Below are 16,569 nucleotides of genomic sequence, written 5' to 3'. Positions count from 1 at the left end.
ACGAGAGAGGTTTTTGGGGTCTCAGATGTAGCGTGAAAAGTCGTAACTTTTCAACAATACCTGACAACCATTTAATTTATGAGCTTCCGTGGCGAATGGTTAGCGCGTTCGGCTGTTAACCGAAAGGTTGGTGGTTCGAGCCCATCCGGGAGCGGTGTTGTGAGGTCTCAGATGAGAAGTAAAAAGTCAAGGTTTTACCTCAATACCTGACGAAAATTTAATTTTTGGGCTTCAGTGGCGCAATGGTCAGCGCGTTCAGCTGTTAACCGAAAGGTTGGTGGTTCGAGCCCTCCCGGGAGCGGTGTTGTGACGTCTCAGATGTAACGTAAAATGTCAGAGTTTTTCCACAACACCTGACGAACATTTAACTTTAGGGCTTCCGTGGCGCAATGGTTAGCGCAATCAGCTGTTAATCGAAGGGTTGGTGGTTCGAGCCCGCCCGGAAGAGGTGTTGTGGGGTCTCAGATGTAACGTAAAATGTCAAAACTTTTCCACAATACGTGACAACCATTTAATTTCTGAGCTTCCGTGGCTCAATGGTTAGCGCGTTCGGCTGTCAATCGAAAGGTTGGTGGTTCGAGCCCATCCGGGAGCGGTGTTGTGAGGTCTCGGATGTGAAGTAAAAAGTCAAAGTTTTACCTCAATACCTGACGAAAATTTAATTTTTGGGCTTGAGTGGCGCAATGGTCAGCGCGTTCAGCTGTTAACCGAAAGGTTGGTGGTTCGAGCCCTCCCGGGAGCGGTGTTGTGACGTCTCAGATGTAACGTAAAATGTCAGAGTTTTTCCACAATACCTGACGAGCATTTAATTATTGGGCTTCCGTGGCGCAATGGCTAGCGCGTTCGGCTGTTAACCGAAAGGTTGGTGGTTCGAGCCCATCCGGGAGCGGTGTTGTGACGTCTCAGATGTTACGTAAAATGTCAGAGTTTTTCCACAATACCTGACGAACATTTAATTTTTGGCCTTCCGTGGCGCAATAATTAGCGCGTCGAGCACTTAATCGAAAGGTTGGTGGTTCGAGCCCACCGGAAGAGGTGTTGTGGGGTCTCAGATGTAACGTAAAATGTCAGAGTTTTTCCACAATACCTGACGAACATTTAACTTTTGGACTTCCGTGGCGCAATGGTTAGCGCGTTCAGCTGTCAATCGAAAGGTTGGTGGTTCGAGCCCATCCGGGAGCGGTGTTGTGAGGTCTCGGATGAGAAGTAAAAAGTCAAAGTTTTACCTCAATACCTGACGAAAATTTAATTTTTGGGCTTCCGTGGCGCAATGGTTAGCGCGTTCAGCTGTTAATCGAAAGGTTGGTGGTTCGAGCCCACCCAAGAGAGGTGTTGTGAGGTCTCAGATGTAGCGTGAAAAGTCAAACTTTTTCCATAATACGTGATAACCATTTATTTTCTGATCTTTCGTGGCTCAATGGTTAGCGCGTTCGGCTGTTAACCATTAGCTTGGTGGTTCGAGCCCACCCGGGAGCGGTGTTTTTGGATCTCAAATGTAACGTAAATAGCCAAAGTTTTTCCAATATACCTGACGACCATTTAATTTTTGGGCTTCCGTGGCGCAATGGTTAGCGCGTTCAGCTGTTAACCGAAAGGTTGGTGGTTCGAGCCCTAAAGAGAGGTTTTGTGGGGTCTCAGATGTAGCGTGAAAAGTCGTAACTTTTCAACAAAACCTGACAACCATTTAATTTCTGAGCTTCCGTGGCTCAATGGTTAGCGCGTTCGGCTGTCAATCGAAAGGTTGGTGGTTCGAGCCCATCCGGGAGCGGTGTTGTGAGGTCTCGGATGTGAAGTAAAAAGTCAAAGTTTTACCTCAATACCTGACGAAAATTTAATTTTTGGGCTTCAGTGGCGCAATGGTCAGCGCGTTCAGCTGTTAACCGAAAGGTTGGTGGTTCGAGCCCTCCCGGGAGCGGTGTTGTGACGTCTCAGATGTAACGTAAAATGTCAGAGTTTTTCCACAATACCTGACGAGCATTTAATTAGTGGGCTTCCGTGGCGCAATGGCTAGCGCGTTCGGCTGTTAACCGAAAGGTTGGTGGTTCGAGCCCATCCGGGAGCGGTGTTGTGACGTCTCAGATGTTACGTAAAATGTCAGAGTTTTTCCACAATACCTGACGAACATTTAATTTTTGGCCTTCCGTGGCGCAATAATTAGCGCGTCGAGCACTTAATCGAAAGGTTGGTGGTTCGAGCCCACCGGAAGAGGTGTTGTGGGGTCTCAGATGTAACGTAAAATGTCAGAGTTTTTCCACAATACCTGACGAACATTTAATTTTTGGGCTTCCGTGGCGCAATGGTTAGCGCGTTCAGCTGTTAATCGAAAGGTTGGTGGTTCGAGCCCACCCGGAAGAGGTGATGTGGGGTCTCAGATGTAGCGTAAAAAGTCAAAACTTTTCCACAATACGTGACAACCATTTAATTTCTGAGCTTCCGTGGCTCAATGGTTAGCGCGTTCGGCTGTTAATCGAAAGGTTGGTGGTTCGAGCCCATCCGGGAGCGGTGTTGTGAGGTCTCGGATGTGAAGTAAAAAGTCAAAGTTTTACCTCAATACCTGACGAGCATTTATTTTTTGGGCTTCCGTGGCGCAATGGTTAGCGCGTTCAGCTGTTAATCGAAAGGTTGGTGGTTCGAGCCCACCCCGGAGAGGTGTTGTGAGGTCTCAGATGTAGCGTGAAAAGTCAAACTTTTTCCATAATACGTGATAACCATTTATTTTCTGATCTTTCGTGGCTCAATGGTTAGCGCGTTCGGCTGTTAACCATTAGCTTGGTGGTTCGAGCCCACCCGGGAGCGGTGTTTTTGGATCTCAAATGTAACGTAAATAGCCAAAGTTTTTCCACAATACCTGACGACCATTTAATTTTTGGGCTTCCGTGGCGCAATGGTTAGCGCGTTCAGCTGTTAACCGAAAGGTTGGTGGTTCGAGCCCTAAAGAGAGGTTTTGTGGGGTCTCAGATGTAGCGTGAAAAGTCGTAACTTTTCAACAAAACCTGACAACCATTTAATTTCTGAGCTTCCGTGGCTCAATGGTTAGCGCTTTCGGCTGTCAATCGAAAGGTTGGTGGTTCGAGCCCATCCGGGAGCGGTGTTGTGAGGTCTCGGATGTGAAGTAAAAAGTCAAAGTTTTACCTCAATACCTGACAAAAATTTAATTTTTGGGCTTCAGTGGCGCAATGGTCAGCGCGTTCAGCTGTTAACAGAAAGGTTGGTGGTTCGAGCCCACCCGGGAGAGGTGTTGTGAGGTCTCAGATGTAGCGTGAAAAGTCAAACTTTTTCCATAATACGTGATAACCATTTATTTTCTGATCTTTCGTGGCTCAATGGTTAGCGCGTTCGGCTGTTAACCATTAGCTTGGTGGTTCGAGCCCACCCGGGAGCGGTGTTTTTGGATCTCAAATGTAACGTAAATAGCCAAAGTTTTTCCACAATACCTGACGACCATTTAATTTTTGGGCTTCCGTGGCGCAATGGTTAGCGCGTTCAGCTGTTAACCGAAAGGTTGGTGGTTCGAGCCCAAAAGAGAGGTTTTGTGGGGTCTCAGATGTAGCGTGAAAAGTCGTAACTTTTCCACAATACGTGACAACCATTTAATTTCTGAGCTTCCGTGGCGCAATAATTAGCGCGTCGAGCACTTAATCGAAAGGTTGGTGGTTCGAGCCCACCGGAAGAGGTGTTGTGGGGTCTCAGATGTAACGTAAAATGTCAGAGTTTTTCCATAATACCTGACGAACATTTAACTTTTGGACTTCCGTGGCGCAATGGTTAGCGCGTTCAGCTGTTAATCGAAGGGTTGGTGGTTCGAGCCCGCCCGGAAGAGGTGTTGTGGGGTCTCAGATGTAACGTAAAAAGTCAAAACTTTTCCACAATACGTGACAACCATTTAATTTCTGAGCTTCCGTGGCTCAATGGTTAGCGCGTTCGGCTGTCAATCGCAAGGTTGGTGGTTCGAGCCCATCCGGGAGCGGTGTTGTGAGGTCTCGGATGTGAAGTAAAAAGTCAAAGTTTTACCTCAATACCTGACGAAAATTTAATTTCAAAATCGACGTTTCACGGCCAAAGAAGCTTACTTTGAGTATTTCTTCACTATTTTCAAATATGTTCACTGAAACCATTATTTTTATACTTTTTGCTTTAATTCAAGCAAATGTAACGATATTCAATCAAAAAACTGTTAAAATTCAATTTTTCAATAAGAAATCGTTGTCACGGAATTTGTATCTTGAAGAAGAAAAACATGCGATTTTTTTCGGTACTTTTTTGAATGCATTTTTTTCTGGAGAAATTTTTGACCGAATTCAGCTTAATTCCCTATAAAACAAACATTGAAAGTGATTTCATCTCGATTGACCAATAATTTAAAATTTACCTCGATTTTTAATAACATTTTCAAAATCGACGTTTCACGGCCAAAGAAGCATACTTTGAGTATTTCTTCACTATTTTCAAATATATTCATTGAAACCATTATTTTTATACTTTTTGCTTTAATTCAAGCAAATGTAACGATATTCATTCAAAAAACTGTTAAAATTCAATTTTCAATAAGAAATCGTTGTCACGGATATTGTATCTTGAAGAAAAAAAACATGCGATTTTTTCGGTACACTTTTGAATGCATTTTTTTCTGGAGAAATGTTTGACCGAATTCAGCTTAATTCCCTATAAAACACTCATTAAAAGTGATTTCATCTCGATTGAACAATAAATAAAAATGTACCTCGATTTTTAATAACATTTTCAAAATCGACGTTTCACGGCCAAAGAAGCATATTTTGAGTATTTCTTCACTATTTTCAAAAATAACCACTGAAACCATTATTTTTATACTTTTTGCTTTAATTCAAGCAAATGTAACGATATTCATTCAACAAACTGTTAAAATTCAATTTTAAATAAGAAATCGTTGTCACGGATTTTGTATCTTGAAGAAGAAAAACATGCGATTTTTTTCGGTACTTTTTTGAATGCATTTTTTTCTGGAGAAATTTTTGACCGAATTCAGCTTAATTCCCTATAAAACACTCATTGAAAGTGATTTCATCTCGATTGACCAATAATTTAAAATTTACCTCGATTTTTAATAACATTTTCAAAATCGACGTTTCACGGCCAAAGAAGCATACTTTGAGTATTTCTTCACTATTTTCAAATATATTCATTGAAACCATTATTTTTATACTTTTTGCTTTAATTCAAGCAAATGTAACGATATTCATTCAAAAAACTGTTAAAATTCAATTTTCAATAAGAAATCGTTGTCACGGATATTGTATCTTGAAGAAAAAAAACATGCGATTTTTTCGGTACACTTTTGAATGCATTTTTTTCTGGAGAAATGTTTGACCGAATTCAGCTTAATTCCCTATAAAACACTCATTAAAAGTGATTTCATCTCGATTGAACAATAAATAAAAATGTACCTCGATTTTTAATAACATTTTCAAAATCGACGTTTCACGGCCAAAGAAGCATATTTTGAGTATTTCTTCACTATTTTCAAAAATAACCACTGAAACCATTATTTTTATACTTTTTGCTTTAATTCAAGCAAATGTAACGATATTCATTCAACAAACTGTTAAAATTCAATTTTAAATAAGAAATCGTTGTCACGGATTTTGTATCTTGAAGAAAAAAAACATGCGATTTTTTCGGTACACTTTTGAATGCATTTTTTTCTGGAGAAATTTTTGACCGAATTCAGCTTAATTCCCTATAAAACACTCATTAAAAGTGATTTCATCTCGATTGAACAATAAATAAAAATGTACCTCGATTTTTAATAACATTTTCAAAATCGACGTTTCACGGCCAAAGAAGCATATTTTGAGTATTTCTTCACTATTTTCAAAAATAACCACTGAAACCATTATTTTTACACTTTTTGCTTTAATTCAAGCAAATGTAACGATATTCATTCAAAAAACTGTTAAAATTAAATTTTTCAATAAGAAATCGTTGTCACGGATTTTGTATCTTGAAGAAGAAAAACATGCGATTTTTTCGGTACACTTTTGAATGCATTTTTTTTTGGAGAAATGTTTGACCGAATTCAGCTTAATTCCCTATAAAACACTCTTTGAAAGTGATTTCATCTTGATTGAACAATAATTAAAAATTTACCTCGATTTTTAATAACATTTTCAAAATCGACGTTTCACGGCCAAATAAGCTTACTTTGAGTATTTCTTCACTATTTTCAAATATAACCACTGAAACCATTATTTTTATACTTTTTGCTTTAATTCAAGCAATGTAACGATATTCATTCAAAAAACTGTTAAAATTCAATTTTCAGTAAGAAATCGTATTCACGGATTTTGTGTCTTGAAGAAAAAACCTACGATTTTTTCGGTACTTTTTTGAATGAATTTTTTTCTGGAGAAATGTTTGACCGAATTCAGCTTAATTCCCTATAAAACACTCATTAAAAGTGATTTCATCTCGATTGAACAATAAATAAAAATGTACCTCGATTTTAAATAACATTTTCAAAATCGACGTTTCACGGCCAAAGAAGCATATTTTGAGTATTTCTTCACTATTTTCAAAAATAACCACTGAAACCATTATTTTTATACTTTTTGCTTTAATTCAAGCAAATGTAACGATATTCATTCAACAAACTGTTAAAATTCAATTTTAAATAAGAAATCGTTGTCACGGATTTTGTATCTTGAAGAAAAAAAACATGCGATTTTTTCGGTACTTTTTTGAATGCATTTTTTTCTGGAGAAATTTTTGACTTAATTCAGCTTAATTCCCTACAAAACACTCAATAAAAGTGATTTCATCTCGATTGAACAATAAATAAAAATTTACCTCGATTTTTAATAACATTTTCAAAATCGACGTAACTCGGCCTAAGGAAAACATTTTGAGTATTTGTTCACTGTTTTCAAATATAACCACTGAGAAAAAGTTTGACTTTTCACGCTACATCTGAGACCTCACAACACCTCTCTTGGGTGGGCTCGAACCACCAACCTTTCGATTAACAGCTGAACGCGCTAACCATTGCGCCACGGAAGCCCAAAAATTAAATTTTCGTCAGGTATTGAGGTAAAACTTTGACTTTTTACTTCACATCCGAGACCTCACAACACCGCTCCCGGATGGGCTCGAACCACCAACCTTTCGATTGACAGCCGAACGCGCTAACCATTGAGCCACGGAAGCTCAGAAATTAAATGGTTGTCACGTATTGTGGAAAAGTTTTGACTTTTTACGTTACATCTGAGACCCCACAACACCTCTTCCGGGCGGGCTCGAACCACCAACCCTTCGATTAACAGCTGAACGCGCTAACCATTGCGCCACGGAAGTCCAAAAGTTAAATGTTCGTCAGGTATTATGGAAAAACTCTGACATTTTACGTTACATCTGAGACCCCACAACACCTCTTCCGGTGGGCTCGAACCACCAACCTTTCGATTAAGTGCTCGACGCGCTAATTATTGCGCCACGGAAGCTCAGAAATTAAATGGTTGTCACGTATTGTGGAAAAGTTACGACTTTTCACGCTACATCTGAGACCCCACAAAACCTCTCTTTTGGGCTCGAACCACCAACCTTTCGGTTAACAGCTGAACGCGCTAACCATTGCGCCACGGAAGCCCAAAAATTAAATGGTCGTCAGGTATTGTGGAAAAACTTTGGCTATTTACGTTACATTTGAGATCCAAAAACACCGCTCCCGGGTGGGCTCGAACCACCAAGCTAATGGTTAACAGCCGAACGCGCTAACCATTGAGCCACGAAAGATCAGAAAATAAATGTTTATCACGTATTATGGAAAAAGTTTGACTTTTCACGCTACATCTGAGACCTCACAACACCTCTCCCGGGTGGGCTCGAACCACCAACCTTTCTGTTAACAGCTGAACGCGCTGACCATTGCGCCACTGAAGCCCAAAAATTAAATTTTCGTCAGGTATTGAGGTAAAACTTTGACTTTTTACTTCACATCCGAGACCTCACAACACCGCTCCCGGATGGGCTCGAACCACCAACCTTTCGATTGACAGCCGAACGCGCTAACCATTGAGCCACGGAAGCTCAGAAATTAAATGGTTGTCAGGTTTTGTTGAAAAGTTACGACTTTTCACGCTACATCTGAGACCCCACAAAACCTCTCTTTAGGGCTCGAACCACCAACCTTTCGGTTAACAGCTGAACGCGCTAACCATTGCGCCACGGAAGCCCAAAAATTAAATGGTCGTCAGGTATTGTGGAAAAACTTTGGCTATTTACGTTACATTTGAGATCCAAAAACACCGCTCCCGGGTGTGCTCGAACCACCAAGCTAATGGTTAACAGCCGAACGCGCTAACCATTGAGCCACGAAAGATCAGAAAATAAATGGTTATCACGTATTATGGAAAAAGTTTGACTTTTCACGCTACATCTGAGACCTCACAACACCTCTCCGGGGTGGGCTCGAACCACCAACCTTTCGATTAACAGCTGAACGCGCTAACCATTGCGCCACGGAAGCCCAAAAAATAAATGCTCGTCAGGTATTGAGGTAAAACTTTGACTTTTTACTTCACATCCGAGACCTCACAACACCGCTCCCGGATGGGCTCGAACCACCAACCTTTCGATTAACAGCCGAACGCGCTAACCATTGAGCCACGGAAGCTCAGAAATTAAATGGTTGTCACGTATTGTGGAAAAGTTTTGACTTTTTACGCTACATCTGAGACCCCACATCACCTCTTCCGGGTGGGCTCGAACCACCAACCTTTCGATTAACAGCTGAACGCGCTAACCATTGCGCCACGGAAGCCCAAAAATTAAATGTTCGTCAGGTATTGTGGAAAAACTCTGACATTTTACGTTACATCTGAGACCCCACAACACCTCTTCCGGTGGGCTCGAACCACCAACCTTTCGATTAAGTGCTCGACGCGCTAATTATTGCGCCACGGAAGGCCAAAAATTAAATGTTCGTCAGGTATTGTGGAAAAACTCTGACATTTTACGTAACATCTGAGACGTCACAACACCGCTCCCGGATGGGCTCGAACCACCAACCTTTCGGTTAACAGCCGAACGCGCTAGCCATTGCGCCACGGAAGCCCACTAATTAAATGCTCGTCAGATATTGTGGAAAAACTCTGACATTTTACGTTACATCTGAGACGTCACAACACCGCTCCCGGGAGGGCTCGAACCACCAACCTTTCGGTTAACAGCTGAACGCGCTGACCATTGCGCCACTGAAGCCCAAAAATTAAATTTTCGTCAGGTATTGAGGTAAAACTTTGACTTTTTACTTCACATCCGAGACCTCACAACACCGCTCCCGGATGGGCTCGAACCACCAACCTTTCGATTGACAGCCGAACGCGCTAACCATTGAGCCACGGAAGCTCAGAAATTAAATGGTTGTCAGGTTTTGTTGAAAAGTTACGACTTTTCACGCTACATCTGAGACCCCACAAAACCTCTCTTTAGGGCTCGAACCACCAACCTTTCGGTTTTTAGCTGAACGCGCTAACCATTGCGCCACGGAAGCCCAAAAATTAAATGGTCGTCAGGTATATTGGAAAAACTTTGGCTATTTACGTTACATTTGAGATCCAAAAACACCGCTCCCGGGTGGGCTCGAACCACCAAGCTAATGGTTAACAGCCGAACGCGCTAACCATTGAGCCACGAAAGATCAGAAAATAAATGGTTATCACGTATTATGGAAAAAGTTTGACTTTTCACGCTACATCTGAGACCTCACAACACCTCTCTTGGGTGGGCTCGAACCACCAACCTTTCGATTAACAGCTGAACGCGCTAACCATTGCGCCACGGAAGCCCAAAAATTAAATTTTCGTCAGGTATTGAGGTAAAACTTTGACTTTTTACTTCACATCCGAGACCTCACAACACCGCTCCCGGATGGGCTCGAACCACCAACCTTTCGATTGACAGCCGAACGCGCTAACCATTGAGCCACGGAAGCTCAGAAATTAAATGGTTGTCACGTATTGTGGAAAAGTTTTGACTTTTTACGTTACATCTGAGACCCCACAACACCTCTTCCGGGCGGGCTCGAACCACCAACCCTTCGATTAACAGCTGAACGCGCTAACCATTGCGCCACGGAAGTCCAAAAGTTAAATGTTCGTCAGGTATTGTGGAAAAACTCTGACATTTTACGTTACATCTGAGACCCCACAACACCTCTTCCGGTGGGCTCGAACCACCAACCTTTCGATTAAGTGCTCGACGCGCTAATTATTGCGCCACGGAAGGCCAAAAATTAAATGTTCGTCAGGTATTGTGGAAAAACTCTGACATTTTACGTAACATCTGAGACGTCACAACACCGCTCCCGGATGGGCTCGAACCACCAACCTTTCGGTTAACAGCCGAACGCGCTAGCCATTGCGCCACGGAAGCCCAATAATTAAATGCTCGTCAGGTATTGTGGAAAAACTCTGACATTTTACGTTACATCTGAGACGTCACAACACCGCTCCCGGGAGGGCTCGAACCACCAACCTTTCGGTTAACAGCTGAACGCGCTGACCATTGCGCCACTCAAGCCCAAAAATTAAATTTTCGTCAGGTATTGAGGTAAAACTTTGACTTTTTACTTCACATCCGAGACCTCACAACACCGCTCCCGGATGGGCTCGAACCACCAACCTTTCGATTGACAGCCGAACGCGCTAACCATTGAGCCACGGAAGCTCAGAAATTAAATGGTTGTCACGTATTGTGGAAAAGTTTTGACATTTTACGTTACATCTGAGACCCCACAACACCTCTTCCGGGCGGGCTCGAACCACCAACCCTTCGATTAACAGCTGATTGCGCTAACCATTGCGCCACGGAAGCCCAAAAGTTAAATGTTCGTCAGGTGTTGTGGAAAAACTCTGACATTTTACGTTACATCTGAGACGTCACAACACCGCTCCCGGGAGGGCTCGAACCACCAACCTTTCGGTTAACAGCTGAACGCGCTGACCATTGCGCCACTGAAGCCCAAAAATTAAATTTTCGTCAGGTATTGAGGTAAAACCTTGACTTTTTACTTCTCATCTGAGACCTCACAACACCGCTCCCGGATGGGCTCGAACCACCAACCTTTCGGTTAACAGCCGAACGCGCTAACCATTCGCCACGGAAGCCCATAAATTAAATGGTTGTCAGGTATTGTTGAAAAGTTACGACTTTTCACGCTACATCTGAGACCCCACAAAACCTCTCTCGTTTGGGCTCGAACCACCAACCTTTCGGTTAACAGCTGAACGCGCTGACCATTGCGCCACTGAAGCCCAAAAATTAAATGTTCGTCAGGTATTGTGGAAAAACTCTGACATTTTACGTTACATCTGAGACGTCACAACACTTCTCCCGGATGGGCTCGAACCACCAACCTATTGGTTAATAGCCGAACGCGCTAACCATTGCGCCACTGAAGCCCAAAAATTAAATTTTCGTCAGGTATTGAGGTAAAACTTTGACTTTTTACTTCACATCTGAGGCCTCACAACACCGCTGCCGGATGGGCTCGAACCACCAACCTATTGGTTAACAGCCGAACGCGCTAACCATTGCGCCACGGAAGCCCAAAAATTAAATGGTCGTCAGGTATTGTGGAAAAACTTTGGCTATTTACGTTACATTTGAGATCCAAAAACACCGCTCCCGGGTGGGCTCGAACCACCAACCTATTGGTTAACAGCCGAACGCGCTAACCATTGAGCCACGGAAGATCAGAAATTAAATGGTTGTCACGTATCGTGGAAAAGTTTTGACTTTTAACGCTACATCTGAGACCCCACAACACCTCTTCCGGGTGGGCTCAAACCACCAACCTTTCGATTAAGAGCTGGACGCGCTAATTACTGCGCCACGGAAGCCCAAAAATTAAATCTTCGTCAGGTATTGTGGAAAAACTCTGACATTTTACGTAACATCTGAGACGTCACAACACCGCTCCCGGATGGGCTCGAACCACCAACCTTTCGGTTTACAGCCGAACGCGCTAGCCATTGCGCCACGGACGCCCAAAAATTAAATGGTTGTCAGGTGTTGTTGAAAAGTTACGACTTTTCACGCTACATCTGAGACCCCACAAATCCTCTCTCGTTTGGGCTCGAACCACCAACCTTTCGGTTAACAGCTGAACGCACTAACCATTGCGCCACGGAAGCCCAAAAATTAAATGGTCGTCAGGTATTGTAGAAAAACTTTGGCTATTTACGTTACATTTGAGATCCAAAAACACCGCTCCCGGGTGGGCTCGAACCACCAAGCTATTGGTTAACAGCCGAACGCGCTAACCATTGAGCCACGAAAGATCAGAAAATAAATGGTTATCACGTATTATGGAAAAAGTTTGACTTTTCACGCTACATCTGAGACCTCACAACACCTCTCTTGGGTGGGCTCGAACCACCAACCTTTCGATTAACAGCTGAACGCGCTAACCATTGCGCCACGGAAGCCCAAAAATTAAATTTTCGTCAGGTATTGAGGTAAAACTTTGATTTTTACTTCACATCCGAGACCTCACAACACCGCTCCCGGATGGGCTCGAACCACCAACCTTTCGATTGACAGCCGAACGCGCTAACCATTGAGCCACGGAAGCTCAGAAATTAAATGGTTGTCACGTATTGTGGAAAAGTTTTGACTTTTTACGTTACATCTGAGACCCCACAACACCTCTTCCGGGCGGGCTCGAACCACCAACCCTTCGATTAACAGCTGAACGCGCTAACCATTGCGCCACGGAAGTCCAAAAGTTAAATGTTCGTCAGGTATTGTGGAAAAACTCTGACATTTTACGTTACATCTGAGACCCCACAACACCTCTTCCGGTGGGCTCGAACCACCAACCTTTCGATTAAGTGCTCGACGCGCTAATTATTGCGCCACGGAAGGCCAAAAATTAAATGTTCGTCAGGTATTGTGGAAAAACTCTGACATTTTACGTAACATCTGAGACGTCACAACACCGCTCCCGGATGGGCTCGAACCACCAACCTTTCGGTTAACAGCCGAACGCGCTAGCCATTGCGCCACGGAAGCCCAATAATTAAATGCTCGTCAGGTATTGTGGAAAAACTCTGACATTTTACGTTACATCTGAGACGTCACAACACCGCTCCCGGGAGGGCTCGAACCCCCAACCTTTCGGTTAACAGCTGAACGCGCTGACCATTGCGCCACTGAAGCCCAAAAATTAAATTTTCGTCAGGTATTGAGGTAAAACTTTGACTTTTTACTTCACATCCGAGACCTCACAACACCGCTCCCGGATGGGCTCGAACCACCAACCTTTCGATTGACAGCCGAACGCGCTAACCATTGAGCCACGGAAGCTCAGAAATTAAATGGTTGTCACGTATTGTGGAAAAGTTTTGACATTTTACGTTACATCTGAGACCCCACAACACCTCTTCCGGGCGGGCTCGAACCACCAACCCTTCGATTAACAGCTGATTGCGCTAACCATTGCGCCACGGAAGCCCAAAAGTTAAATTTTCGTCAGGTATTGAGGTAAAACCTTGACTTTTTACTTCACATCTGAGGCCTCACAACACCGCTCCCGGATGGGCTCGAACCACCAACCTTTCGGTTAACAGCCGAACGCGCTAACCATTCGCCACGGACGCCCAAAAATTAAATGGTCGTCAGGTATTGTGGAAAAACTTTGGCTATTTACGTTACATTTGAGATCCAAAAACACCGCTCCCGGGTGGGCTCGAACCATCAACCTATTGGTTAACAGCCGAACGCGCTAACCATTGAGCCACGGAAGATCAGAAATTAAATGGTTGTCACGTATCGTGGAAAAGTTTTGACTTTTAACGCTACATCTGAGACCCCACAACACCTCTTCCGGGTGGGCTCAAACCACCAACCTTTCGATTAAGAGCTGGACGCGCTAATTACTGCGCCACGGAAGCCCAAAAATTAAATTTTCGTCAGGTATTGAGGTAAAACCTTGACTTTTTACTTCACATCTGAGGCCTCACAACACCGCTCCCGGATGGGCTCGAACCACCAACCTTTCGGTTAACAGCCGAACGCGCTAACCATTCGCCACGGACGCCCAAAAATTAAATGGTCGTCAGGTATTGTGGAAAAACTTTGGCTATTTACGTTACATTTGAGATCCAAAAACACCGCTCCCGGGTGGGCTCGAACCATCAACCTATTGGTTAACAGCCGAACGCGCTAACCATTGAGCCACGGAAGATCAGAAATTAAATGGTTGTCACGTATCGTGGAAAAGTTTTGACTTTTAACGCTACATCTGAGACCCCACAACACCTCTTCCGGGTGGGCTCAAACCACCAACCTTTCGATTAAGAGCTGGACGCGCTAATTACTGCGCCACGGAAGCCCAAAAATTAAATGTTCGTCAGGTATTGTGGAAAAACTCTGACATTTTACGTAACATCTGAGACGTCACAACACCGCTCCCGGATGGGCTCGAACCACCAACCTTTCGGTTTACAGCCGAACGCGCTAGCCATTGCGCCACGGACGCCCAAAAATTAAATGGTTGTCAGGTTTTGTGGAAAAACTTTGGCCATTTACGTTACACATGAGATCCAAAAACACCGCTCCCGGGTGGGCTCGAACCACCAAGCTATTGGTTAACAGCCGAACGCGCTAACCATTGAGCCACGAAAGATCAGAAAATAAATGGTTATCACGTATTATGGAAAAAGTTTGACTTTTCACGCTACATCTGAGACCTCACAACACCTCTCCCGGGTGGGCTCGAACCACCAACCTTTCGATTAAGTGCTCGACGCGCTAATTATTGCGCCACGGAAGGCCAAAAATTAAATGTTCGTCAGGTATTGTGGAAAAACTCTGACATTTTACGTAACATCTGAGACGTCACAACACCGCTCCCGGATGGGCTCGAACCACCAACCTTTCGGTTAACAGCCGAACGCGCTAGCCATTGCGCCACGGACGCCCAAAAATTAAATGGTTGTCAGGTTTTGTTGAAAAGTTACGACTTTTCACGCTACATCTGAGACCCCACAAAACCTCTCTTTGGGGCTCGAACCACCAACCTTTCGGTTAACAGCTGAACGCGCTAACCATTGCGCCACGGAAGCCCAAAAATTAAATGGTCGTCAGGTATTGTGGAAAAACTTTGGCCATTTACGTTACACATGAGATCCAAAAACACCGCTCCCGGGTGGGCTCGAACCACCAAGCTATTGGTTAACAGCCGAACGCGCTAACCATTGAGCCACGAAAGATCAGAAAATAAATGGTTATCACGTATTATGGAAAAAGTTTGACTTTTCACGCTACATCTGAGACCTCACAACACCTCTCCCGGGTGGGCTCGAACCACCAACCTTTCGATTAACAGCTGAACGCGCTAACCATTGCGCCACGGAAGCCCAAAAAATAAATGCTCGTCAGGTATTGAGGTAAAACTTTGACTTTTTACTTCACATCCGAGACCTCACAACACCGCTCCCGGATGGGCTCGAACCACCAACCTTTCGATTAACAGCCGAACGCGCTAATCATTGAGCCACGGAAGCTCAGAAATTAAATGGTTGTCACGTATTGTGGAAAAGTTTTGGCTTTTTACGCTACATCTGAGACCCCACATCACCTCTTCCGGGTGGGCTCGAACCACCAACCTTTCGATTAACAGCTGAACGCGCTAACCATTGCGCCACGGAAGCCCAAAAAATAAATGTTCGTCAGGTATTGTGGAAAAACTCTGACATTTTACGTTACATCTGAGACATCACAACACCGCTCCCGGATGGGATCGAACCACCAACCTATTGGTTAACAGCCGAACGCGCTAACCATTGAGCCACGGAAGCTCAGAAATTAAATGGTTTTCAGGTATTGTTGAAAAGTTACGACTTTTCACGCTACATCTGAGACCCCACAAAACCTCTCTCGTTTGGGCTCGAACCACCAACCTTTCGGTTAACAGCTGAACGCGCTGACCATTGCGCCACTGAAGCCCAAAAATTAAATGTTCGTCAGGTATTGTGGAAAAACTCTGACATTTTACGTTACATCTGAGACGTCACAACACTTCTCCCGGATGGGCTCGACACCAAAATATTGGTTAATAGCCGAACGCGCTAACCATTGAGCCACGGAAGCTCAGAAATTAAATGGTTGTCAGGTATTGATGAAAAGTTACGACTTTTCAAGCTACATCTGAGACCCCACAAAACCTCTCTCGTTTGGGCTCGAACCACCAACCTTTCGGTTAACAGCTGAACGCGCTGACCATTGCGCCACTGAAGCCCAAAAATTAAATGTTCGTCAGGTATTGTGGAAAAACTCCGACATTTTACGTTACATCTGAGACGTCATAACACTTCTCCCGGATGGGCTCGAACCACCAACCTATTGGTTAATAGCCGAACGCGCTAACCATTGCGCCACTGAAGCCCAAAAATTAAATTTTCGTCAGGTATTGAGGTAAAACTTTGACTTTTTACTTCACATCCGAGACCTCACAACACCGCTCCCGGATGGGCTCGAACCACCAACCTTTCGATTAACAGCCGAACGCGCTAACCATTGAGCCTCGGA

At 43.9% G+C, this 16,569-nt stretch overlaps 14 non-coding genes across 14 annotated transcripts; 5 read left to right on the top strand and 9 right to left on the bottom strand.

Annotated features, from left to right (window-relative positions):
• The first annotated feature begins 522 nt into the window (after nucleotides 1–522).
• TRNAD-GUC (transfer RNA aspartic acid (anticodon GUC)) lies at nucleotides 523–595 on the top strand. The gene has a single exon. It is a non-coding gene; the product is annotated as a tRNA-Asp (tRNA).
• A 514-nt stretch (nucleotides 596–1,109) lies between these two features.
• On the top strand, nucleotides 1,110–1,182 carry TRNAD-GUC (transfer RNA aspartic acid (anticodon GUC)). The gene has a single exon. It is a non-coding gene; the product is annotated as a tRNA-Asp (tRNA).
• Nucleotides 1,183–1,695: 513 nt separating this feature from the next.
• TRNAD-GUC (transfer RNA aspartic acid (anticodon GUC)) lies at nucleotides 1,696–1,768 on the top strand. The gene has a single exon. It is a non-coding gene; the product is annotated as a tRNA-Asp (tRNA).
• Nucleotides 1,769–3,015: 1,247 nt separating this feature from the next.
• On the top strand, nucleotides 3,016–3,088 carry TRNAD-GUC (transfer RNA aspartic acid (anticodon GUC)). The gene has a single exon. It is a non-coding gene; the product is annotated as a tRNA-Asp (tRNA).
• Nucleotides 3,089–3,894: 806 nt separating this feature from the next.
• TRNAD-GUC (transfer RNA aspartic acid (anticodon GUC)) lies at nucleotides 3,895–3,967 on the top strand. The gene has a single exon. It is a non-coding gene; the product is annotated as a tRNA-Asp (tRNA).
• A 3,142-nt stretch (nucleotides 3,968–7,109) lies between these two features.
• On the bottom strand, nucleotides 7,110–7,182 carry TRNAD-GUC (transfer RNA aspartic acid (anticodon GUC)). Its single transcript has one exon. It is a non-coding gene; the product is annotated as a tRNA-Asp (tRNA).
• An 806-nt stretch (nucleotides 7,183–7,988) lies between these two features.
• On the bottom strand, nucleotides 7,989–8,061 carry TRNAD-GUC (transfer RNA aspartic acid (anticodon GUC)). The gene has a single exon. It is a non-coding gene; the product is annotated as a tRNA-Asp (tRNA).
• A 1,247-nt stretch (nucleotides 8,062–9,308) lies between these two features.
• Nucleotides 9,309–9,381, bottom strand: TRNAD-GUC (transfer RNA aspartic acid (anticodon GUC)). Its single transcript has one exon. It is a non-coding gene; the product is annotated as a tRNA-Asp (tRNA).
• A 513-nt stretch (nucleotides 9,382–9,894) lies between these two features.
• Nucleotides 9,895–9,967, bottom strand: TRNAD-GUC (transfer RNA aspartic acid (anticodon GUC)). Its single transcript has one exon. It is a non-coding gene; the product is annotated as a tRNA-Asp (tRNA).
• A 661-nt stretch (nucleotides 9,968–10,628) lies between these two features.
• TRNAD-GUC (transfer RNA aspartic acid (anticodon GUC)) lies at nucleotides 10,629–10,701 on the bottom strand. Its single transcript has one exon. It is a non-coding gene; the product is annotated as a tRNA-Asp (tRNA).
• Nucleotides 10,702–11,950: 1,249 nt separating this feature from the next.
• Nucleotides 11,951–12,023, bottom strand: TRNAY-GUA (transfer RNA tyrosine (anticodon GUA)). The gene has a single exon. It is a non-coding gene; the product is annotated as a tRNA-Tyr (tRNA).
• A 514-nt stretch (nucleotides 12,024–12,537) lies between these two features.
• TRNAD-GUC (transfer RNA aspartic acid (anticodon GUC)) lies at nucleotides 12,538–12,610 on the bottom strand. The gene has a single exon. It is a non-coding gene; the product is annotated as a tRNA-Asp (tRNA).
• Nucleotides 12,611–13,271: 661 nt separating this feature from the next.
• On the bottom strand, nucleotides 13,272–13,344 carry TRNAD-GUC (transfer RNA aspartic acid (anticodon GUC)). Its single transcript has one exon. It is a non-coding gene; the product is annotated as a tRNA-Asp (tRNA).
• A 1,101-nt stretch (nucleotides 13,345–14,445) lies between these two features.
• On the bottom strand, nucleotides 14,446–14,518 carry TRNAY-GUA (transfer RNA tyrosine (anticodon GUA)). Its single transcript has one exon. It is a non-coding gene; the product is annotated as a tRNA-Tyr (tRNA).
• Nucleotides 14,519–16,569: the final 2,051 nt, after the last annotated feature.

This window comes from Phalangium opilio, unplaced genomic scaffold, assembly GCF_054372755.1.
Source record: "Phalangium opilio isolate 3A_F unplaced genomic scaffold, DU_Popi_V2 ptg000056l_1, whole genome shotgun sequence".
Lineage (NCBI taxonomy): Eukaryota > Metazoa > Arthropoda > Arachnida > Opiliones > Phalangiidae > Phalangium > Phalangium opilio.
Note: the sequence above shows the minus strand (reverse complement) of the source record. Positions and strands in the feature narration are given on the sequence as shown.